Source organism: Canis lupus, chromosome 31 (assembly GCF_048164855.1).
Source record: "Canis lupus baileyi chromosome 31, mCanLup2.hap1, whole genome shotgun sequence".
In the NCBI taxonomy this organism is placed as follows: Eukaryota; Metazoa; Chordata; class Mammalia; order Carnivora; family Canidae; genus Canis; species Canis lupus.
The window spans coordinates 19,657,719-19,682,425 of record NC_132868.1 but is presented as its reverse complement, the minus strand read 5'-3'; the positions used below and the strand labels follow the sequence as shown (position 1 = coordinate 19,682,425).

At 38.0% G+C, this 24,707-nt stretch overlaps 1 protein-coding gene across 7 annotated transcripts in view; it reads right to left on the bottom strand.

The window, feature by feature from the left end:
• The window catches only part of MAP3K13 (mitogen-activated protein kinase kinase kinase 13), a 169,783-nt gene extending 145,578 nt beyond the window's left edge, over positions 1-24,205 (bottom strand). The window contains exons 1-5 of one of the 7 annotated variants that reach the window (XR_012021824.1): positions 22,718-24,205; positions 20,697-20,823; positions 14,944-15,310; positions 14,310-14,356; positions 45-8,648 (exon numbers count right to left, since the gene is read on the bottom strand). The gene's annotated coding sequence lies outside the window, so the exon portion shown is untranslated. Of the gene's footprint in view, positions 1-44; positions 8,649-14,309; positions 14,357-14,943; positions 15,311-20,696; positions 20,824-22,105; positions 22,440-22,640 lie in introns of those variants that run through there. The other 6 variants (XM_072807714.1, XM_072807715.1, XM_072807717.1 and 3 more) reach the window with 6 other exon arrangements.
• Positions 24,206-24,707: the final 502 nt, after the last annotated feature.

Here is a 24,707-nt window from a genome sequence, read left to right as displayed (position 1 = left end):
TAGGTAAATGGAATTATTAATTCCACTATGCAATTTGGTATTACCTAGAAGAGTTGAAGCAACTCAACTCCCTAGCAGAGCTTCTCAATTGCTGTGCCCTGGTATGCAACGAACACGTTACATGTGTGCCCAGATATGGATCTCCTCAGCTCTCCAGCCAACTAGAGGCCCTCAGGCCAGAGACATAGCTTCATTCTTTTAATGCAGTCTAGGGAACAAATATTTCCGTCATTGTCTATGTGTGCCATGACAGGCAAAAGGTTGTGAAACATTAATAGAGAAGTTCTTCTGCCACATGTGTAGCAGATATAGATGCAGAAATATATGTATACACAGAAGCAATGTTTGTAGTACCTAAAAACTGGACCATCTCAAATGTCTATTAATCACTTCATCTGCCAATAAGTTCTGGAATACTTATACCATGCAATATCCTACAACAGTGAAAACTAGTGAGCAATAGCTATATGCGTTGACATAGATAAATCTAAGACTCTAATGCTGATTTTCAGAAGACAGGAAGGCCCAGAAAAACACATACAACATGATTCCATTTTAATGAAGTTCAAAACACAGAAAACTAATCAATATACTGTCTGGGGCATATAGTATGTGATTAAAAAAAAAACACTGAAAAAAATTCAGAACTTTAGTTAACTCTGAGGGAGCAAGAGAAGACAGGGGTATATAGAAGATATTAGAGGGAAAGATAATAATGCTTTTTAAAAACTGAGCTACAGGAAAACACGTTTCCCATAGTTATTCCATAAGTCTTACATACATTTTATGGACATTTGTATCTACTCAATCTTTAGTAAGCATCTTTTATAAAAGCTCTACTTTGTCCAAAAATAGTGAATGCATCTGTCATCACTGCAACATTATGAGGTACATGGAATCGTCCAGACAGAAAGCATGAAATTATACAGAATGTTGGTCAGACACTGAACCTTTCACAAAGGCCGTACAGACTCCACATGTGTGTGCAACAATACAATATTTGAAAGCTATACAATAATTAAAATTAAAACTAAATTTAATATGCTATGATTTTATGAAGTGCCATATGTGCAAATTTTAACATTAACTAAAATATGGATTTAAAGAATCAGGACTGAATAAACGGTCAGCCTATGAATGAATAACTGCTCTTGCAATTTTCTAAACAGTCAACGTTTCATTGTGTATTTAGACCACACAAAAGACATTTACAGAATGACAATACTTTAATTCATCATGTATATCCAGCAATGTTTGCTTAGTCAAATGCCTGTCTGTTTGTCAATGTCATTTAAGGGCAGGTTTATAGAGCTTTAAGAGCAAGAACTGGGTCTGTTTCAACTGATATGACTACCAAGGAAAGCACAATGAAACATTTTAAGAATTCCTGCTTGTCTTCTGTCTCCTTGTATTTTAAGGGCTAAGCAGTAAGAAAGCTATTTTTCTAAGCATTGGATATTTTGAAAAATGCAGAAGAGATAATAGATCGCAAAGATATAAACTTAACCTCCAAATTAATTAAATCTATTATTTTTGGTTTGAAATATAAAAGAAATCCAGGTTGAGCTCTCCCCTTAAAAAAAAAAAAAAAAAAAAAAAAAAAAAAAAAAACCACCTAACAGTAGATAAGTTAATGTTTACTCAAAGGCAATTTTTTTTCCGTTTGCTTTTTTTTTTTTTTTTTTTAAAGTTCCAATGGGTGAATGACCTTGCTGGAATTCCCCGTCAGTTCCAGAGTATCTATCTGGAAGTTTCAAATAGAAACCGCTTTCACATGATACACTAGAAAGGTATGCCAAGTGGTATCTGTCTCTCCACCTTGAACCTGGATGTTATATAACAGATGAAGCAATAAACTTCACATAAGATGAAAGGCTTCTTTTCCCTGTTAGGCCATTTACGATCATTTAGACATATTTGGCATTATATATTCATAGGGTCAATTATACACAGAAAACCTTCATATATTTATGCAACTTAAGAAATTTGCCGTTGATACAGCTTCAAGCTATCAAAGACAGGCCAATTTTTAAGCATATCAAACACTGGGTCAAGTGAGAATCTGAGCCCAGAATTAACTCCGATGACTCTTAAACACTGGTTATACAAATAGCATAACTACCTTAAAATCTAGATAGTATAAGGCATTTTTATTTTTGCTTTATTTTGGAATTTCTAAAATACCTATTTTCACTGGATTTATTGTGAAAGGCTTGGAGGAAACTGTCTTTTCTAGTGTGTGGCAATTACAAAACTAACTTGAAGCCATCAAAAACTAATAGTCATAAGCAATGGTGGGGATGATTTAGGACAGAAACAAAAGATTTCACCAACAAAAAAATTTCCCCACACCCCTCAGTTTTCCTCACTTTCAGAAGATGAAAATACTATTATGTTGCATGGGATTTCAGCCCAGTCACCTACCCTGTTCTCAAAAAGCTGGTTCAGGACAAATAAAACTTAAACATTTTACAATGTGAGTTTGTAAAGAATTTATCAGTTTCTTAGAAGTTGAAATGAAGGGTAGAGTGAATGGGGAAAGATTATCTCGGTAAATTCAGCAGAGGAAACACTGCATGTGAACATTGTCCCTAGACTATCTCAATACCATTATATCATAGTGCCTGGAATCATCTCAATATTACTAGTTTTTTTTTTTAATTTTTTATTTATTTATGATAGTCACACACAGAGAGAGGCAGAGACACAGGCAGAGGGAGAAGCAGGCTCCATGCACCGGGAGCCCGACGTGGGACTCGATCCCGGGTCTCCAGGATCGTGCCCTGGGCCAAAGGCAGGCGCCAAACCGCTGCGCCTATTACTACTAGTTTTTAAAAGAATTTATTTAAATTTATTTATTGCATCTCTTAGAAAGGGGCACTCATTTGCATTCATTCCACACACACTTATTAAGCACTTACTATGTGCTTGAGAATGAGTGCTCGAAGAACTACCAATCTAGTTAGGCAGAAATTTAATCACTACAATGCAAGGTAGTAATTCAAGGATAGAGATGCACAGGATGCTAAGGGCAAGTAAACTGTAGTAGATAAAGGATGGTCTTGATCTCTTAGGAATTGTTGTATTCCACTGAACCCTCTGAGAAACATTATTTTATGTCAATATATCTTACCCCCTAACCCAGGGACCCAGGCCCCAAATAGCGGCAATACCATAGCAGCATTCCCTGTCACAGTGATTAACAAACTCAGTAAGGTAATTCCTGTGTGGTTCGAATCCAGAGTATGTGTGGAGAAAGGAGCCAGTCTCTGGAGCTTCCTAAGAGTCTACACAGCTTTCCTATTCTATTCCACAGGTAACTTGACAATAAGTCACCCCTTTCCCACCACTATCTCATGTCTTTCACGATCCTGTCTGATATTTTCCAAAATCTAAAACTTTCAAACAGGGTACAGCTTCTGTACCCTTCCAAGTTTACATCTCTTCCATAATACTTTACTATTCTGAATCTAGTGTTTATTATCCCCCCAAGAGTATGATTTTTCATCTTTATGATGATGTATAAGATGCTTTAGAAACCTTTTTTTTTTTTTTACAGAGAGTGCATGCATACATGGGCTGTGTGAGTGAAGGAGAGCAGTGGGAGAGAGAGAATCCTAAGCAGGCTCCATGCTCAGTGCGGAGTCTCCTCCAGACTTGATCTTGTGACCCTGAGATCATGACCTCACTGGAAATCAGGAGTCAGACACTTAACCAATTGAGCCACCAGGAGCCCTGAAAATTTTTTTATTTAACTTTTTTTGTTTAAGATTTTATTTAGTTAACAGAGAAAGAACAAGAGCCAGAGAGCACAAGCAGGAGAAAAGCAGAGGGAGAAGGAGAAGCAGGCTCCCCACTGAACCAGAGTCCCATGTGGGGCCTAATCCCAAGACCCCAGGATCATGACCTGAGCCCAAGGCAGACACTTGACTGAGACACCCAGACACCCCTATTTAACATTTTTTTGAGATCATTGAAGCAAGAAGCTCATTGGTGAATTTATGCCAATGAATGAATAGTCCAACAAAGTTCATTTACTCATTTTCCTCTTAATAGATAGGCCATTCCTTTTTTCCTTTTTCTTTTAAAATAGTGATGTGATGAATATTTGAATAGATTACTGTAGCAAATATAAAGAGCCACCACATTTCTAAAAAATGTGTCTGAATCTTCTCCTTCCCCCTTTTTATAGTTTGTATATCTCTACTGAAGTTCTTCAACTGTTCATGTAAATATCCCACCTTTTCCACTAGATCATTCAACGTATTAATCATAATTAAAGTTCCTGTCTGAGAGTTCCAACATCAATCATCTCTGGGTCTGGGTTGCTTTATAACTTGAAAATGGGTGGGGTTTTTTTTCATGTATTTTAAAATTTTAGATTGAATGCCACACATTGCCTATAAAATAACCATACAAACTGGAAAAGAATAAAACTCTTGGAAATGCGCATGCCCATTCTTCTGTCCTGCAATCGGGTAAACTGAAATTCCAAAGAAAAATAATCTAGTCAGTAGTTGAGCTGGTTTTTTCTGTTGCTATAGTTACCTTCTGGGCATCTTCCTCCAGCGGTGAGCGACTGCTACTTTGTGCTTAGTGTGGAACCTAGGATACTCGGGTTGTTTTACTCAGTGTTCCTGCTCTACACTCAGCTTTCAGTAGTCACTGCATGTCTATGCCACAGAAGGGGTTCTTTCTGTGCATCCTTGCCCCTCCCGAAGAGGCAGACTGCCATTGTTTGTTACTCAGTGTTAAAGAGTCTTGGTTCTCTTGGTCCAGCCTCAATCTTAGGCAGGCCCTATCCCTTATGCTTTGGTATGGGGCTTTCTACACCCGTTCCTCAACTCCCCACGGCAGTGAAACGCTGCCTTGTATCTACAGGGGAACACTTCAAAAAACCCTCCTGTACTCCAGATCTCACACTAACCACAAGGTAGCAGCAGCTACTGGTGGAGAGTTTCCTACACCCAGCACAGAAAGCTTTTGCTTCTACCTTACTCTCAGAAGCAATGAATCTTTGCCTGGACCCTGAAAAAGGAAGTTTCCTATCCCTTCCTCAGTGACTTAAGATTTTTGCTTCATATAAGAAAAAGATTGGTAAAGTGGGCAGAGTATGTATGTATGTATGTATGTATTTATAGGAAAAGGGAGAGGAGTCTTAAGCAGACTCCATGCTGAGTGCAGAGCCCCATGTGGGGCTCAATATCACAACCCTGAGATCACAACCCGAGCCAAAACCAAGAGTCAGACACCCAACCAACAGCAGCACCCAGGTACTCCAGGCAGGGTTTTTAAACTATGTGTCCTAAAGGGTGGCTCTCTCTTAATCTCCTATCTTGCCCTCAAATCTTTTAAGAGCAACAACAGAGGCTGTTGTAGGTGCAACTGTGTTCCCTTCAAAAGGTAACTTGAAGTCCTAATCCCTGGTATCTGTGAATGTGACTTTATTTGGAAATAGCCTCTTTGCAGGTACAATCAAGTTAAGATGTGGTCATACTGGAATAGGGTGGGCCCTAATCCAACAAGACTAGAATCCTCATAAGAGAATACATGGTGGTATAGGAAGCCCCAGACCTCATTTTCCCACAAAGGGTCAGCAAGATGGCTGAATAGGAAGCCCCAGATCTAGCTTCCCCAGAGGGACATTAACTTAATATATGGTCTAAAAAGCCTGTATGTGGCCTTCAAAAACCAGTTAAGAAGCTGTAGTATTTAAGGCAAGCTCAAAGCCAAGAACGAGCACATCAAATGGGTAGGATTTCATTGCACCCGTTATAGACCTTCCCCTAAGCTGGCACACTTCAGATCAGGAGTAAACAACCAACTCACAGCTTCTCCATCAGGGTGAGAAGAGCAGAATGTTTGTTTAACGTTCCAGATGTTAGGGGTGGGAAGGAGGGGAGCACTGCCCGAGAGACGATTTCTGTCTCAGACTTGGCGTGCTGAGGAACCTTGGCATACTTTGGGTGCCTGGGGGCCGCTGAGAACCCGAGACTGAGCACAGTAGCGAGCTGCTCCACCAGAAAACCTGCAGTATCAGTGATGAACACCAGAGGGAGCAACTGATGACCAACTTCTATAAAAGCTACTGGAGAACTCTTAATTGAGAAGGCTTAGACATAAGCCCAGAGAAAAGGCACATCTGCGCTAGGTTTGAGAAGTCCTCAGAATCTTCAGTAAGGCTAACTAGTGAAGGTCTTCCCCTTTTGAAGCCAGTCCATAGAACTGAGAGAGATGGCTTTTTTTGCAAATGCACAAATCCCAGCAAAATAAATAAGGCATTGAAGAAATGGGGAAATATGACCCCATCAAGGGAACAAAATAAAACTCCAGAAACTATCCCTAAAGGAATGGGAAAATGCAAAACAATCACCTTAAAGATGCTCGAAGTGCAACAAAAGTGCACAGACAACTAAAGGAAAGTAGGACAATGGTGCATGAACAAAACAAAAATATCAACAAAATCTAAAAAAGAACCAAACAGAAATTCTAGAGCTGAAGAAAACAAATGGGAAAATTCACAAATATATGGAAATTAAACAATACACTCTTAACCATGGGTCAAAGAAAAAAAATCACATGAAAATCAGAAAATATTTTGGGACAAATGGAAACAGAAACACAACATACCAAAATTGATGGGATGTAACAAAACTAGTACTAATAATAGAGCTGATCGCAGTAAATGCCTTCATTAAAAAAGAAGAAAGGTGCCTGAATGGCTCAGTTGGTTAGGCAGCAGACTCTTGATCTCAGTTCAGGTCTCGATCGCAGGGTTGTGAATTTAAGCTCTGTGTTGGGCTCCATCCTGGGTGTGGAGAAGAAAGGAAAGAAAGAAAGAGAGGAAGGAAGAGGAAAGGAAGGAAGAAAGAAAGAAGAAGGAAGGAAGGAAGATCTCAAATAAATAACTTTACACCTCAAAGAACTAGAAATAGAACAAACGAAACTCAGCAGAAGGAAGGAGACTATAAAAATTAGCTGAGTAATAAAATAGAGAATAGAAAAATTTTTTAAAAAATCACTGAAACTAAGCTGATTTTTTGAGAAAAATCAACAAAATTGATGAGTCTTAGCTACACAAAGATTTTAAAAAGTGAGAGGTGCTTGGGTGGCTCAGGTAGTTAAGTGTCTGCCTTCAGCTCAGGTCATGATCCCAGGGTCCTGGGATCCAGCCCTGCATCTGGCTTCCTGCTCAGTAGGGAGTCAGCTTTTCTCTCTCTCTCTTTCTCTCTCTCTCTCTCTCTCTGTCCCCCCCCGCCCCTCCCCACCACTCATTTTCTCTCTCTCTTAAATAAGTAAAATATTTTAAAAGAAAGACTCAAACAACAAAAAATTTAAAAAGAGCACCACAACTCCTACCACACACACACCCACAAAAAAAAAAAAAAAATCAGAAGAGTGCTGTGAACAATTATACACCAACAAACTGGATAATCTGTCTCTATATGGGGCCTTTAATAGACCACCAACAACAAATTGGATAACCTGTCCCCAGATGGGTGGCTTTTATAAAACCACCATTTTGCATGAAAAAAAGAAAAGAAAAGAAAAGAAAGAAAGGAAAAGAAAGGAAAAGAAAGGAAGAAAGAAAGAAAGAAAGAAAGAAGAAAGAAAGAAAGAAATGGATAAATTTCTAGAAACACATAACTTTATCAAGGCTGAATCTTGAAGAAGAAAATCTGAACACTCCTGTAATTAGTAAGGACATTAAATCAGTAATCATAAACCTCCCAAAAGAGAAAAATCTAGGACAAGATGGCTTCCCTGAAGAATTTTACCAAATACTTAAAAGAATTAACACCAATCTTCAAACTCTTCCAAAAAATTGTAGACTCATGAAGTCAGCATTCCTAATACTAAAATGAGACAAAGATACCTTAAGAATGCCACACACCTATACCTCTGATGAATACTGATGCAAAAATCCTCAACAAAATATTTCACTGTTACTGGGATGGAAAAACTAAAAAGTTTGATTGGAAGATTAGTAGTTAAATTTTGAACATGTTAAGTTTGAGATGAATATTAGGCATACAAATGGAAATGTTGGCAACTGAATGTACAAGTCTGGTAGTCAGAGGAGAGGGCCAAGCTAGAGATAAAGGTTTTCAAGTAAAGATGGTATTAGAGCCTCAAGAGTATAAGATCATCAAGAGAAATGAGTCTAGATAGAAAAAACATGAGGTTTTAGGACTGAGCTCTAGGGCACTCCAGTTTTTAGAGATCAAAAAAAAAAGAGGAGAAACCAACAGAGAAAACTAGAAGGAATAGTTAGAAGTAGGAGGAAAGCCTGAAGGGTATGATATACTGGAGGCCAAATAACGTATTTCCAGAAAAGTTAAATGATTATTTATGTCAATACTGTATAAATTATGTATTGATGACACATTCAATTTAATACATATGTACCAATTTTGGAATAATTTTAACATCTATATTCACCAAGGGATATTGGATAAAAATTTTATTGATAATCAGGACTTATTTACTTCATTTTAAAGTATATCAGGGATCCCTGGGTGGCGCAGCGGTTTGGCGCCTGCCTTTGGCCCAGGGCGCAATCCTGGAGACCGGGATCAAGTCCCACGTCGGGCTCCCGGTGCATGGAGCCTGCTTCTCCCTCTGCCTCTCTCTCTCTCTCTGTGTGACTATCATAAATAAAAAAAAATAAAAAAAAGTATATCAAATATTGTTGAAGAATATATTATACATATGTATATATATTTTAAAATTTTTTTAAAGATTTTATTTATTTATTCATGAGAGACACAGAGAGAGGGAGAGAGAGAGAGGCAGAGACACAGGCAGAGGGAGAAGCAGGTTCCATGCAGGAAGCCCGACGTGGGACTCAATCCCGGGTCTCCAGGATCACGCCCTGGGCGGAAAGCAGGCGCCAAACCACTGAGCCACCCAGGGATCCCCTTAAATTTATTTTTAAACCTAGAACAGCATTTCCTGAAACACAATTCCAAGGAGTATTAAGATTTTCTGGGCAAAAAAGGGTTCTAGCCACACATAAGTTTGGCGAAGTACTAATTTGCATTATTAATTTTTTAAAAATGCAAGATTTCCCAAACTTCTGTCAATTCAGAACCTGTTTGTTCTTTTTTTTTTTTTTTTAAGATTTATTTATTTATTTATGAGAGAGAGAGAGAGAGAGGCAGAGACACAGGCAGAGAGAGAAGCAGGCTCCGTGCCGGGAGCCCGACGTGGGACTCGATCCCGGTACTCCAGGATGGCGCCCTGGGCCGAAGGCAGGTGCTAAACCGCTGAGCCACCCAGAGATCCCCAATTCAGAACCCTTTTGGATTGCAGAGTCTCTTTTAGCCGTGTCAGGCATTCTGACTAACATCATCCGGAAAATATGGAGTCAAAAGCATGGACATATTCTTTGTTCTCACTGTAGCAAAATTTGTGTCAGCAAAGAAGTTGGAGGATATTTTCTTTCTGCCACTTCAACACTTACTGAAAATAAGATCTTTCTGCTTCTATACCATTGTATGCTGGAAGATATGATTACACTGGTAGTTCTATCTGTTCTCAGGTTTTATGTTACTCATCAAATGTCAAAATGAAAAGCTGATTTCTTTAAAAATGAATATAAAGTTCCAAAAATAAATAAAATATGTAAAGAACATTCAATTAATATATTTTTGCTAGAGTAATGTAGATTTATATATTAAATATACCCCAATACGATCATTAATCAGCAACATGTTCTACATAATGCTTCTGGTAAAGATCACTTTTCCTTAATAAGAATTGTCCATTTTAATGGTTCTGTGGCATTCTTATTATGTCTCCTCATATTCTTTCTTTGAGATATATAAAACATACATGATTTTCTTAAATACATAAATGGTTTTTTTAAAAACACTTATTTTCATTATTTCTCTAAAAGTCTGAAGTTACTCACATCTCTTCTTACAATCCTAAAAAATAGGCCAGGACAGGAGATTTTACTTCAAAAGTACTGTTTATCTCCAGATCAGAGAAAGAAAAGAGAAAGGTAAAAAATGAAAAGTCAAAGAAGAGCACGTTTTGCCAGTGGAACCCCCATCTAGCTAAATAGTCTCATCTTTTGCTTCAAAATCCAGCTTTGCTTAATGAAGTACTGCAGTTCACTACAAGGCCTGCAGTCCATGCCCACCCACATCCCCTGCTTTATTTCTGACCTCCAGAGATAGAAGGATCTCCACAATTTTCAGGCTCAGTTTTAGGTGACAAAAAGACAAAACAGAATTAGGGAAGTATATATCCCATGAGCACAAAGGCACATACTGTACAATATCCCATTTAACCTCACACACACACAAGGTAGCTCTCATTTTCGTTACTATATTCCTGATATTTCTTGAAGTCTAATTCACCTGCTTTACTCCCAATCCTACCTCAGTTACTGATTGGATAAAACTTCTTTCCAGTTTTATTGAGATATTATTGAATATAACCGTGCATTGGTTAAAGTGTAGGATATAACGATTTGATGTATATATATCCTGCAGGATGAAAACTCTTCTCTCTAAGTTGCCAATTCTCTACTTCAAAAAGGAGACCACAACCACTGGAATCTCATATTATCTTGTGATTAGAGTCAGGGAAGCTAGAGTAATTAATATCCTGGTTAGTATCTTTGAGAGTGGACTTTCAAAATATTTCATTACTAAGTTTGAATCAACCTTAGAAATGTCCTGCACCTAAGTAGTGGCTAGTAGCTGTGACTGTCACTTCTCAGATGAAGCAGAGGCTTTATTATGGATAGACTATTCGTGTTTTATAACAATAGAGAATTTCCTAAAACAGGTAGCAAGTTCTAAAAAGAACTATTGTAGAAAGAAGAGTAATTTCATGACTTCCTACAGTTAAATCAAATAGATTTTCTGGGTTTCCATGTAAGACTCAAATGTCTGTGATGACCTGTGCCATAGAATAAAGTACATGAGTCTCATCCAAAGATCATTTCTGAGCAAGTAAATTATTTAATGAATCAAATTTACAACCTGCCCTTAGCCACCATGGGAGATAGTCTATGTCTTAATTTTACTCAATTTAATGTTACTATACATTCTCTTTGTTTTGTTCTCTTCATGGCATCTCGTTGTATCATATGCAGTTTTAGAGGCCACTTCAAGTATTTTTTAAAACAGCGTAAGATATAAAATTAACTCCCCGGGATCGAGTCCCCCCTGTCGGGCTCCCTGCATGGAGCCTGCCTCTCCCTCTGCCTGTGTCTCTGCCTCTCTCTCTCTCTCTCTCTCTCTCCCTGTTTCTCATTAATAAATAAATAAAAATCTTAAAAAAAAAAAGATATAAAATTAACTCATTTTAAAAAATCATTTAAAAACCTTAGGTCCCAGTCAGCCCCAGTAGCGCAGCGGTTTAGCGCCGCCTGCAGCCCGGGGTGTGATCCTGGAGACCGGGAATCGAGTCCCACATCAGGCTTCCTGCGTGGAGCCTGCTTCTCCCTCTGCCTGTGTCTCTGCCTCTCTCGCTCTCTCTGAATGAATAAATAAATAAATCTTTAAAAATAAAATAAAATAAAAACCTTAGGTCCCAATAATTCAAATTATAAGTCTGTCCAAATATGCAGCTGTGAGTACAAGTTACAGTCATTTATTGACTAAATATGTTCTAAGTGCCTACCATGTGTCAGGCACTGTTCTGGGTGCTAGGGGAAACAATGGTGAATAGTATGTCATTCAGAGGTAAGGATTGTGGGAAAAATAAAGCAGGAAAGGGGAAAAGGAATGCCAAGGGGAATGCGAAAGGAATGCCAACTTTGTGATAAAGTTACAATTTTAAATAAGATGGTCAGAGAAGGCCCACCTTACTGACATGACAAATCATAACTGGAAGGATCTGAAGATGGGGGATCAAACCACACGGATACCTAAGGAAAGAGCATCCCAGGCACAGGGAATATCAAGCACAAAATTCCCAAGACAGATGAGAGCTCTGCATTTCTGAGGATCAGCTAGGAGACCAGAGTGACTGGGGCTGACTGTCGGATGATTCAGAGATGAAGGGAAAGCAAAGGCAGATCAGGTAAGGCCCTGGAGACCATCATAAGGACTTTGGCTTATAAACAGAATGAGATGAGAAGCAACTGGAAGGTTCTAAAGAGAAGTTACATAACTTAGAAGAACGTAAGTACCTGAAATGTCTAAATGAAAAGAGTGGTAACTGTGGGAAGCATTAATCTGCAAATATTTATTGAGTCCATATTATTTACTAGGATTTTCCTAAGCACTGGGCATATAGTGCTAAATAAAACACACGTCAGTCCAAGCTTTAGTCTTGTGGGTGAGAATATTAACAAATGACTAAGCAAATAATTACAACTATACTGCATATGAGAAGAATTGGGTGATTGTGGAAAGAAAATTGAGGGAGGGAGGTCTAATCTGGTCTGGGCAATAGGGGAAGGCTTCTTCGAAGAAAAAATATTGAAAGTAAAATTGGAAAAGTACGTAGGAGTGAGTTAAGTGAAGAGGGATGAGAGGGGGCAGCCTGGTGGCACAGCGGTTTGGCGCTGCCTGCAGCCTGGGGTGTGATCCTGGAGACTGGGGATCGAGTCCCACATTGGGCTCCCTGCATGGAGCCTGCTTCTCCCTCTGCCTGTGTCTCTGCCTCTCTCTCTGTGTGTGTCTATGAATAAATAAATAAAATCTTAAAAAAAAAAAAAAAAGAGGGATGAGAGGGACAAGAACACTTCAAGCAGAAAGTGCCTGCAAAAATCCCTGAAGGAAAAAAAAATAGGCATATTTAGAGAATTGAAGACTACTGAGGCTGGAGCTAAGTAGGCAAAGAAGAATGTCTAAAGAGTTCGGGTTGAATTCTAAGGGCAATAAGATACCAACAGTTTAAAGCAGGAGCCCAAGAAGATGAGAATTATATTTTTTAAAGATGACTCTAAAGCAATGAGCTTAGAGGAGGGAGTGAGTACAGGAGGCCAGTTGGCAGCTATTGAAGAAGTGCAGGCAAAAATAATGCTAGTGTAAATAAGAGTAGCGGATGTGAAAATAGAAAGTCATGGATAGCTTGAAAGATACTTAGGAGGTAGAAAAGACAGAATTTGATGGATGGATTATATCACAGAATTGAGAATGAAGTCAATAATAGCTGAGGTTGCCTAACTACTCTTCTTAACCCTTTTGGTAGACAGATCCTATCTTCTTCACTGAGATAAGATATCAGTGTGGTTCCTTTTGGGGGGAGGAACAAGAAAAAAGCTGATCATATATGCTGATAAGGCCTTATGCCATCATTGCCAATTGTCATGCACAAAAGAGCCTCAGTTTGCACAATTTATGCAATTTGTTCTGGTTCCACCAATAAATGCAACTTGGCTATGGCTGTTAGAAAAATGAAGCAGCTGGATTCTACATCTTAAATCTTCTGGTATATTCATGTTGCTAGTACTATATAGATTTAGATAATCTCTGTAAGCAGGGAACATCAATATTTTCTATAGCATTCCATCAAAGCTTATGTAAGTAATCCCAAGGCACCAAATACAAATTTTCAGTACACTACAGCACTGAAGAATTAGTTCTTTACCATTGAATTGGAATGTATAACCCCTAGAAGTAGCCATTCCCTATCATTTATGGATACTATAAAAGCCACTTATTCCTAACCAATGCTATCACCAAAAAGGTAGATATCTTTTTTTAGGAAAGCAGTTGAGTAAGTTAGTATCAATGACTTATTTATCTTAAATCATTAAACATAAATTCAGTTACTTAGAGAAAGAAAATACTTTCTCTTCTAGAGACCATTAAACTCCTAGTCATGCTAACTATATTCTCTATAGCCATGTTCCACAGAGTCCTCAAATATTGCTAAACTAAATGAGAGTTGTTGGGTTTCTTTCCCATTAGGTCAGAGAGATAAAAGCAAAAAAAAAATTTAAAGGAAAAACATTTGATGTAATCTTTCTACTAGTATGAGGTTGAACCAACCTTACCTGCTTTAATAGTCTGGGTGTCAAAGTGAATGGTATTAGGGTACTAAATAAAATACCCAGAGGCCTAGGGGCCTTCTCTGTGTAAGAAATTTAAAATCTCATTAACTAGACCAAAAGTCAAACTGATATTAACTGTCAATTCCTTTGTCACAAGTAGTAGTGGTATGAAGTGAAAAGAAAGTCTCCTAAGAACCCAAATGCGAAGGAAAGCATTAGTACTAAAATAATACACCTGGATCAGCGACTGCAACTGATAGGGGAAAAAAATGCACTTTATTTAATGACACAAATACAAACACACACACACACTCACACACACATATAACTGAAACATACTTACTCTTACCACGTTGGATGCTGCTGTGTAAAATGTTCTGCTCTATGCTCCTTCATTTAAAAAAAAATGCAGGTCACAACTTAGTAAACAAATGTTGCAAGCCATAAGTACAATTACAATATTTAACTGCTCTAGAGCATTATAAATGCTAACTTAAAATATTAGAGAAATGTACAGTCTTCTTCCTTCTTAGGATCAGTCCACAAGAGTACTCCCTGTATTCAGAGAAAACAAAAATTAACACAGCCTTGTTTCCATGTATCCAACCTGGATACATTGCCTCCTTTCAGTGTGCTTACACCATCTACCTTGCCAGGCCCAAGAACTGAAGGCATAAAGTGTAACAGGACTCTATGTCTATACTACACATTTTACAGAAAAGGCCTTTTTATATATATTATTTCTTTTGACCCTCACAACAACCCTGTGAGGTAGGCAGGGGAATAAGACTAGATTTACTTTACAGATGAAATTAAGGTCCAGAGAGGTTATGTGACTTTCCCAGGCAGATAAGAACCATTAACTTTTAACTTTTAGGTGGAAGGTTCTTTTCTCTAAACCACTCATGGTATAACTTGATCAATTCATTCTCATTTCTTATTGTTGATTCAAGTTTTTATAGGATACAGCAAAATACCTGACTGTAAACTCATCACACCAAGTTTATGCTTCTCTACTGATGAAAACTTATGGCCACAGGACATACATTCTTTTGGCAGGCACTGTTTCTTTGGCTCCAATCTAAAAGAACATAAGCAATATGAAAGACCCTAAGGCCAAGGAAACTGAAAAGAAATCAGAGGAAAGAATATAAAATGGAATCTATTAGTGGATTTTAGTCCCTGTAAGCTTTTACTTTTGTGAGAGGGTTCAATGGAGAGCTTTAATGCAGATGAGACTTGAGGCTTTTGAAGAGGATCTAAGTCTTGATGAAGTTATTCAAACTCAATCTTGAATGCATAATGGTGGTAGGCCTCAGGGTCTTCAAAAACTTGTACTTGATGCTTTAAAACAAAAGAAAACACACAAAAAAATTCTACCAGCAAGTCTAATAAAATATTTTAAGGGTTTTGAAAAGCTTTAACTCTTTGGCCAATAATTAATCAGACTACCAGATACTATGCTAAAAGAATAGAAAGGGAAAACCAAAATGAAATAAAGAAAAAGGAAACAAAGACTTTAAAAGATAGATGTATGGAATGGCTTAATATGTTTATTGGCTTATCTATTTGATTAATATTCACTTTAAATGGCAGAATTTAAACTTCTTACAAAACCATCTTGGACTATAATCAGAGAAACTGATTTAATGATAATTTCCTGAATCTCTCTGGTCACTATCCATGATATTCGATTGCCTTAAAGGGCTTTCAATCTTTGAAGGCATGGCCAAATAGTTGTTGGAAGAGACAGCATAAAATAAAGTTGACTTTGTGGGTTAGAGAAAGAAATTGAACTAGGAATAGTATGGTTTGAAAATATTTAGCAAGGGAGAAAAGTCAACAAAGCCTCACAATGGAAAAATCAGACCACTTTGCAGGTTTTTATGAAATATATATAATAAATCTGTCTACTTTTGAGCTCATTCTGACTCATTTCTTTTTATTTTATGTACTCCTATAAACATTTCTTCCAAGAAAACTTTAAATTTTTAAAAATTAATAATAATGGGGCACCTGGGTAGCTCAGTCAGTTGGGAGACCAACTATTGCTTTTAGCTCAGGTTGTGATCTCATGGGTCCTGAGACTGAGCTCACATTGGGCTCTGTGCTCAGTGGGAAGTATGCTTGGGGATTCTCTTCCTCTGCCTCTCCCCCTACTCATACTATCTCTCTCTAAAAAAATAAAATAAATCTTTTAAAAAATTAAAAATAATAATAGCAACTAATATGTACTGCATTTATACTTTGTGCTGGGTACCACTCTAAGCATTTTATGTAGATTACATAATCTTCACAACAAAATGTGGAATCTGATATTATTATCCTCAATTTACAAGAGAAGAAACTGAAGCACATAGAAATTAAGAAATTCTGAGAATTTACCCGGCTAGTAAATAGTAGAATGAGGATTCAAACTTAGGCCCTTTGGCTCCAGAATACCAACCTCTGCCCACTATTCTACAAAACTGGTATCAATGCAACAAAATTGACCATGACTAAGGCTGTCTTCAAATCAGCATTGTGCCATGTCCCAGTCTTTCACTGCATATTCTGATTAGAAAGTATAGTGACTAATTTAACTTTCCAAACAAAAGTAACGTAGAATCAGTTTCAGCAGTCACTACTCAGAAGTACCATCCTGCAGGACTGTTAAAGGAGTTTAATATAAAGCATGCCACTAAAATATTAACAGCGGTAGGGGACTATAGGTAACTATTTCTCTTTGGTGATATATAAGTGTATATTTTATATGTTTCTACATTCTATTTTTTGTCAAGTGGACATGGATCACTTGTATAATAAAAAAAGGTTGCTTGGGCAGCCCTGGTGGCGCAGCGGTTTAGAGCCGCCTGCAGCCCGGGGTGTGATCCTGGAGACCCAGGATCGAGTCCCACATCGGGCTTCCTGCATGGAGCCTGCTTCTCCCTCTGCCTGTGTCTCTGCCTCTCTCTTCGCTCTCTCTGAATGAATAAAGAAATAAAAAAATTAAAAAATTAAATAAATAAAAATAAACAAGTCTTGCTTCATCTCAGTTAAGATTGTTTAAAAAAAAAAAGGTTGCTTAAGCATGCCAATGCCACTATTAGCATTAATATATATTAAACTTACACTAGCATTTGGCCTACTCACAATTTGCTGCTTCTAGTATACTGTGGAGTTAGATACCAGTTAATTACGCTTATTAGAACTATCTTTTTAAAAAAGTCAATAAACAGAGTAAGGACCTAAGAAAAAGCATATGGGTTTTGTGTCTTATACTTTAGGAACTTGGGTAATTTTTAAATTTACTTCCTGGTTATAGGTTAAGTTGAGGTTGGTGGATAAATGATGAGTGGGCAAGTTAGCTATCAATATTTAAAGACAGGGGTAACAGAATGTGTACTCATAATACTTCATTACAATATAAAAAAATTTTAGAATTTGAAAGGAACTTTTACAATAATCTAGTACAATCTCTTACACAATGAGAAATCCTCTCTACAACATTCCTGATGTTCAAACCCTGCTTAAGCACCCCTAATGACCCAAAGTTCACTGCCTCTGGACATAACCTGTGCCCCTGCTGACTAGTTCTATACCTTCTCTCATTTGGCCTCAAATAAAAGACAACATGTGTGCTTCCTACAGTTTTCCCAACTCTTCCAAAGTCTTGTTTTCTGAACAAAATGGTTCCAGTCCTCAGTCTATATCATCACAGTTATCCTTTTACATAATCACAAAACTGGTTAAAAAGGGTTATCTTATTCTTTGAGGTTTATCTAATAATCAAATCAGTTTTTGTAGAATAATGCTTTATTAGTTAATTGATCTAATTCATCCATCTTGGTCATACACCACTGGAAAATTAGGAAAGACTTGTGGGCCTAGCTCAAATTCAAATTGAAGAGCAATACATTTTTGAGTTCTCCCTTCTTTTCTCCTCCCCTCCCCCCAAAATACCATAGAACAGCATCTTAAAAGGTACCCTCAACCATAATCTGATGTGTTTGTTACATTTTAATTTTCTCTCAGGCTTTTATCTAACTTCCTATCACTTGAACCTGTGAATGATCTTAAAACACCCAAAATTCCCTAAGCTGCTCTCATAATCATGAATTAGACCATGACAGTCCCACCTCTAAGGTCTCAAAATTCTGACTTTTTTTTCCTCCTGTGCTAATTGGTTAACTTCCTATCTGGAACTTTTGGTTTTCCAGAAAATTTTATATATATTATGTATAAAACTATATATATATATAAATATATATATATACACATATATATATACACACACATATATATATGCACACACGTTTTATAAATACATATTTACATGCATAGACACATACACATATATATGTATCTTCCCCAACTCTTTGTTACATGCAACTTTTATGTTTATGTGCTTATTTATCTCTGTATGTTACCTTTACCATATTCATCTTGACTCTGGAAAATATAATCTACCCTTGGATTCATTGCTTGCTATTCATTCTCTCAGCAAGAAAAAGGTGTCCCACTCTAGGCATCCTGCCCAGTGATTACCACTTTGTGGCTTGTAGTGATTAATCCCAAGGATCTTGAGGAGCAAAGCATCACTTAACTTAAATGATTATATACAAAATACTCTGCCAAAATATATATGTAACCCCAGGCATACCATAATCTGTTCTATTCCATTACTCAGCTCCCAGGTAAGTGACCTTAATTTTGATTTTAACAAGATATACAATCAGTGGTATTATAAAGGTATGTATCTTACAAAGCTTATTCTCAAGGAAGTTTCAAATAAAAATCCCATTACTAATGAATGAAGATTACTATATCTTTAAATTTCTTGTATTCTTATATTTACCTATTATATTATTCCAAATTTCTGACAACAAAAATGTGGAAAGGCAAAGACAGCTAGAGAAGTAAAAACCACAAGAAGTTTTTGCTGAGTCCCATGGCAAATAATCAGCTACTTCAAGTATTATCCTCAATCCAGAATGAGTTATACATATATATCTAAAGAATCTTACTGGTTTGCTGATTTTGCTAACAAAGAGAATAAGCCATTCTTTGAAATGCGTTAAGCCAGCTCTAAACATCAAGAACAAAGTGAAAAAATAACTAAGACTTATTTAAAGAGTCCCTCAATAGCAATTCAAATAAAACAAAGTCCATCACTTTCAGTAATACTGAGAGGCTCAGAAGGACCATGCCAACACAATATAAACCTAGCTTGCAAACAAAGATAATATCCATATTACCTGGGGAGGCCAATAACATGCTACAATTACATAGGAGTATTAAATTCAGAAGCACTAAGCACTTAGTTTATTCATAAGAATAATAATCTAATGTCAAGGATAAAAACCTATTATAATGTCCCCAAACCTCCCATGCAGCTCTGACAAAAACTTCACTCACTTACATAACCCCATTCCCACTGAATAGTGCAAATAATTCTAAGGACAAATGTCCTAAGGAAGCGTTGTAGGCTCTCATAATTCTTAAATTAGCTTAAAGCCTTGTCATTTAATGTTTCCCAGTATTATAAAAACATGTTCATAGTTAAAAAGTCCATCCACCAGAAAGAGTACATAGAAAAAATATGAGTCATCTTCCCATTAGAGACCTATAGTCTCACTGACCAGGGGTACCTATCTATAGTTCCTCACACAGATTCTGAGGAAATTTTGCATGTACATATAAAACCTTTTAAAAACACAAATGGAAACACACTATACATATAATTCTACTGTTTTTCTCAGTTAACAATATATCAGAGATTTTACCACACCTTTGCCGATGGATTTGCTTCATTCTTTCTAAGAGGTACAAAGTACTACATTGCATAAAGGCACTTATTTAACCAGACCTTCACTGAGGGATGTTTAGGTTATCCCTAGTTTGTTTGTTTCTTATTTTTAAATAATATGGCAATGGTATCTTATATACAAATTTTTGTGTGTGGCCACAAATATATCTGAAAGAATTCCCTGAAGTGCTGACTGGTTTTGGAATTGAGCAGATTCTAAACAAGAAGCCATTGTCTCTACAAAGGAGACTAAGAAAAACTATAAGAATTAATGCTTAGTGATTAAAAGGTGCCAAACAATATCACAAAGTTAGAAGTTAAAGATCTGAAAGTTAACAAACACCTAAGATAAAATAGGAAAAAAAAAAAGAGAGAGAGAGAGAAATTTCCCGAGGACAGAAAGATAAAGGGGCTGGAGAATGAATCCTGTAATTTTTTAAAAGAAAAGAAAGGAAGATAGCATAAATAAAGCAAGATAAAAGGAGGAAGAAGCCATTTTTTAAACTTCATTTCTTGCTTTAACCTAACATATAAAGTAAAACTGGCCAGAAGATTTTACACATATATTATCCCAGAGCCAAACTTGGATAATAAAATGACTTAAAGAACTATCTGGAGCCCTGTTCCTACAGGGGTATCCACACGTTGATATATTCTACCCGGGTATGGAGTGGTGTTGCAAGAAGATCTCTTACAGAAAGAGGCAGAACGGTGATCTTCCAGGAGTAACATAACTTGTCAATCTCCTCAACTTCTCATCAATTTTACAGAGAAATAGTTATAATTACCTCGTATATACAGAACAAACCTTTTTGGAAGGTCCAGATTAAAACATAATTTGAAGATTCATTCTGTATTTTTCAATCACAATCCTACAATTTCCTAGACCAATCCAAGGCTGTTCTATTTCTCACCTAACATAAAACATAGTCAACAACTTACCTTTCCCAAAGTGCTAGGATTTGTATGCCACAACATAAACTGATTCATGTTTTTGTCCATTAATGATCCGTGGATTTCTTTAAATGAAGTCCATGTTAGAGTCCATAGATATCAGTGTTCTGCAAAACTGAAAACCTCAAGAATGTCAATGCACATATCTAAGTTACACTTGGATACTAACTTATTATGAATAATAGTTATAATAGTTACTATTATGAATATAGACATTTAGATATGCAAAATTAGTGGATATGACATTGAACAGCAGAATGAGGTAGCAGAAATATAACTTATTTTTAAGTAAGACATTAACAGAATCTGGAAGATCTCAAAACACTGTTTTGTACCATATTTATATGTATTCTAAAGGTGGCACTATAGTAAGAGCATGTAAAAATGGGAATGATTTGAATACCAACACTTTCCAGAAATTGAGAAAACAAATTTTAAAGGCAGGCAAACTTTTAAAATTTAAGTGATTACAATGATGTATTTACATGCCTACTTTCTGGGTTTTTTCAAACTATCTTTTTAAATTTCTTGGATTTTTCATCTTTAAAGATTTTATTTTTAAGCAATCTCTACAGCCAATGCAGGGCTCGAACCCACAACCCCGAGATCACAAGTCGAATGCTCCACAGAATGAGCCAGCCAGGTGCCCCTTGCATTTTTAAATCTAAAAATGCTTACTAGTTTATTCTTTGTAAAAACAAACAAACAAAGGCACAAATTCGGATTTTCCTACTCCATTATATCCACTCTAAAAAAGATTCTAGAACCTCTTAGGAGCTACTATCTCATTAGATAGCACAAAGCCCATACACAAAATCACTGCATCCAGATAATGATTCATGCCCAGATCCCATTACACAGCCTGATGTGTCTGTCGTTTGCACTTTTTTCCACTTGACAATCAAAACCAATCTGGTTACAGCACCTGTCCTTTAGGTCTATGCCCACTCTTCATCACATTTAAGACACCTAAACAAGTATTTTATAAAGGAGACAATTTAATCTTCAAGGATTCATTCTTTTGGAGGCCTCCAACAAGTCTGTGTAAGGAGTTTATGTTATGTGAACACACCAGGTGAAACCTCTGACTGGATTTTTATAAATTAATATTTTCATCTTTGTTATGAAATCATTCTTATTTACCTCTCAAATGTAAGAAGTACCCCGACATAAGAAAACATGAAGGAAATAGAAAGTCAGTTCATATTGCTGGAAAGAAAGCGCTCAGAACACTAATTAGAAGCTCGGTGCTAAACTGCAGCTTATCATTCCTCCCCATCATTACCTGGAAGTTCTTCCCAGAAAAGTAAAGGAATCTGAAAGATGCTGAATTAATAGCCTTATCCTCTACCCTCACCATCGAAAAGTATGAAGGCAAATTTCTAAATTTCAATAACCTCATAGAACAACAGCAATGCCTGCATCTGTACTCCCTCAGCATCCTCACACATCACTGGTTAGCAGATTAAGTTGAAGTCACTTCTACAGTCAGGTAGGGATCCTGAAGTTCGGGAGAAGTTCTCCTTGCAGCGAGAATCTGGTCCGTACGTTCATATTAAATCATTTATTCCCTCGACAACATCTAAAGAATCCCTAATAGTGAGTAGTGCCAAGGCACTGTCCTGGATTAAGAGATGAAGTACCTGTCCCCCTGTTGGCAGAACAGAAGCGGGGGGCGGGGGGAAGGTCGGAGTAAGTAAGTAATGAACTCTAGGTCGGCTCGTCTCAATGCCCAGGGTCCACTTCTCACCCTAAAGCGCCAAGGCTCAGGAGCCCACGACTCCCGGCCGTGACCGATTCCTGGAAATCCCAACCTGTGTTTCCTCGACGACCTCGGTCCTCACGACCCCGTTCCCAAAGTTCCTCGTACCCCTCGCTCCCCAGGGAATCCCACGCCAAGGAGTCTTTCCTCCAGCCTAATGCGAGACCCACCTCTCCCTGCACGAGCTACCTGGGCCACCAACAACAACTTTCACCCTTGACCCGGTCCAAGTTGGCCCGACCGTTACCTGCCCGCGATGCAAGGCTCCAGGATGACCACAGACGCTCCGCCCCGCCCCTCGCGACGCCCTCCACCACCAGGTACCGCCTCCAGGGCGTAACTTCCTGTGCATCACTTCCGGCCCGAAATTCCGCTTGGTCCGGTAGTCCCACCCTAGCGTCCGCCTCTTGCTAGTGACGTCACTTCCGGCCTCTTCCTCGGTTTCCCCGGGATGCCGGCGAGCTACAGATCTCTCTCCCGGGTTCTTTTCCCCCCGCTGTTGTCCTTAATGGCTGTGTAGTCCACCTTGGAAGAGTTTTTTGTTTTTTGTTTTTCAAGCTGGTTTGCCAGGTCTGCAGTCACTTGCCTGTGCTCCCTCTGTGTCGAACACAAGGTGGTTGTGATTTTTCCGATTTTTTTTTTTTTTTTCTGGTCAGTGGAGAGCTCCGGAGCACATCTGAGGTGGTGATGTCTAGTCTGGAATGGTGCTGCTTCTCACTTGTAAGGATGTTACCTTGGCAGGTTACTTAGCCTCTCTCTGCCCGTTTTTGTTTTTTTTTTTTATTTTTATTTATTTATGATAGTCACAGAGAGAGAGAGAGAGAGGCAGAGACATAGGCAGAGGGAGAAGCAGGCTCCATGCACCGGGAGCCCGACGTGGGATTCGATCCCGGGTCTCCAGGATCGCGCCCTGGGCCAAAGGCAGGCGCCAAACCGCTGCGCCACCCAGGGATCCCTCTCTGCCGGTTTCTTTGTGAAACCGATGGTACTAGTGCTCAGAACACAGGGCTGGCGTGGGCGTCACTTGAGATAATGCATGGAAAGCCCAGGCGCAATGAGTCGCTCGATGACTGTTAACGATTCCAAGCGCTGTCTTCTTTCCTGTTGTAACTGGTAAGTGGTTAGGAAAAGCTGGTACCAGTTTTCCTATGTGTTGTATCCTCAGCTTTCAATCAAGAGATTAATGGTACTTAGTACTTTTCCTCTGAAGGGTGAGCTCCTCCAAAGATGGACTATTGTGCTTGAAGTCCACTTACCTGCTTTGGTTATTGTCCTAGCAGGACGAATACCACCCAGGCTCTGCTCTCAAAAACACGGAGATAATAAATGATGGAAGGAAGAAAGCTAACCTAGGAAAACAAAACAAAAAACAGAAGACCAGTGGAACCGAAGGTTCATCCTTACCACAAAAACGTTTATCCTTACAACAAAAACATTTCACAGAATATTAGAAGTGAAAAGAACTTTAGAGAGAACAATGTTAGTTAAGCTCTTGATGATACAAGCAAGTAAGGAAAATTGGATCCAGAGAAGCAACGAACTGAAAGTCACACAATTAGTGTCAGGGCTAGGAGGGGACATGAAGTCTTGAAATGCTCACTACCTCCCTCCATTCCCAAAATCTGCTGCAGAGTGTTAATAAGGTAAAAGCAAATTCACTTTCAAGACCTTCACTGTCAAGTGAAAAGGACTAGGAAAATCCCTGTCCAGGAGAGACCGGAGCAAGGTAACCAACCTAGCAGATGCCACAGGATTCTGATGACTGTTTGAATGTTCTGGTGTGGCACTGCTGAGTTCACTTAAAATAGAGTTAGCTCCCTCTCCCCTGGTGAACGTTTTATACTTACCCAGAACTGAGGGGTTAAGTATCACCTCCTGTGAGTGAGCCCTCTCTTCTGTTTTAAATGGCTGGACCAGAATAAGTAACTGCTCCAAGCAGTAACCAAAGGTAGAAAGATTGAGTGCATTGCAATGCCATGACACAATCTTAGTTAGGCCAATCTATTGCAAGCAATTTCTCTTAAATATTCATTCAGTCTTTGTTCTAGGACTATGACAAAGCTAGCATAGATACTAGTATTATTATTGAAATACTGGTAATAAGTATGTGTTCCAAATAATCAGGTAATTCCATGAACCCATTGAATAATGTAGTTGGGATAGATACAATTTAAGTCTTCTTCCAACTCTATCATTAAAAAGGATCAATGACATTTTTAATGACTATGAACCATAAA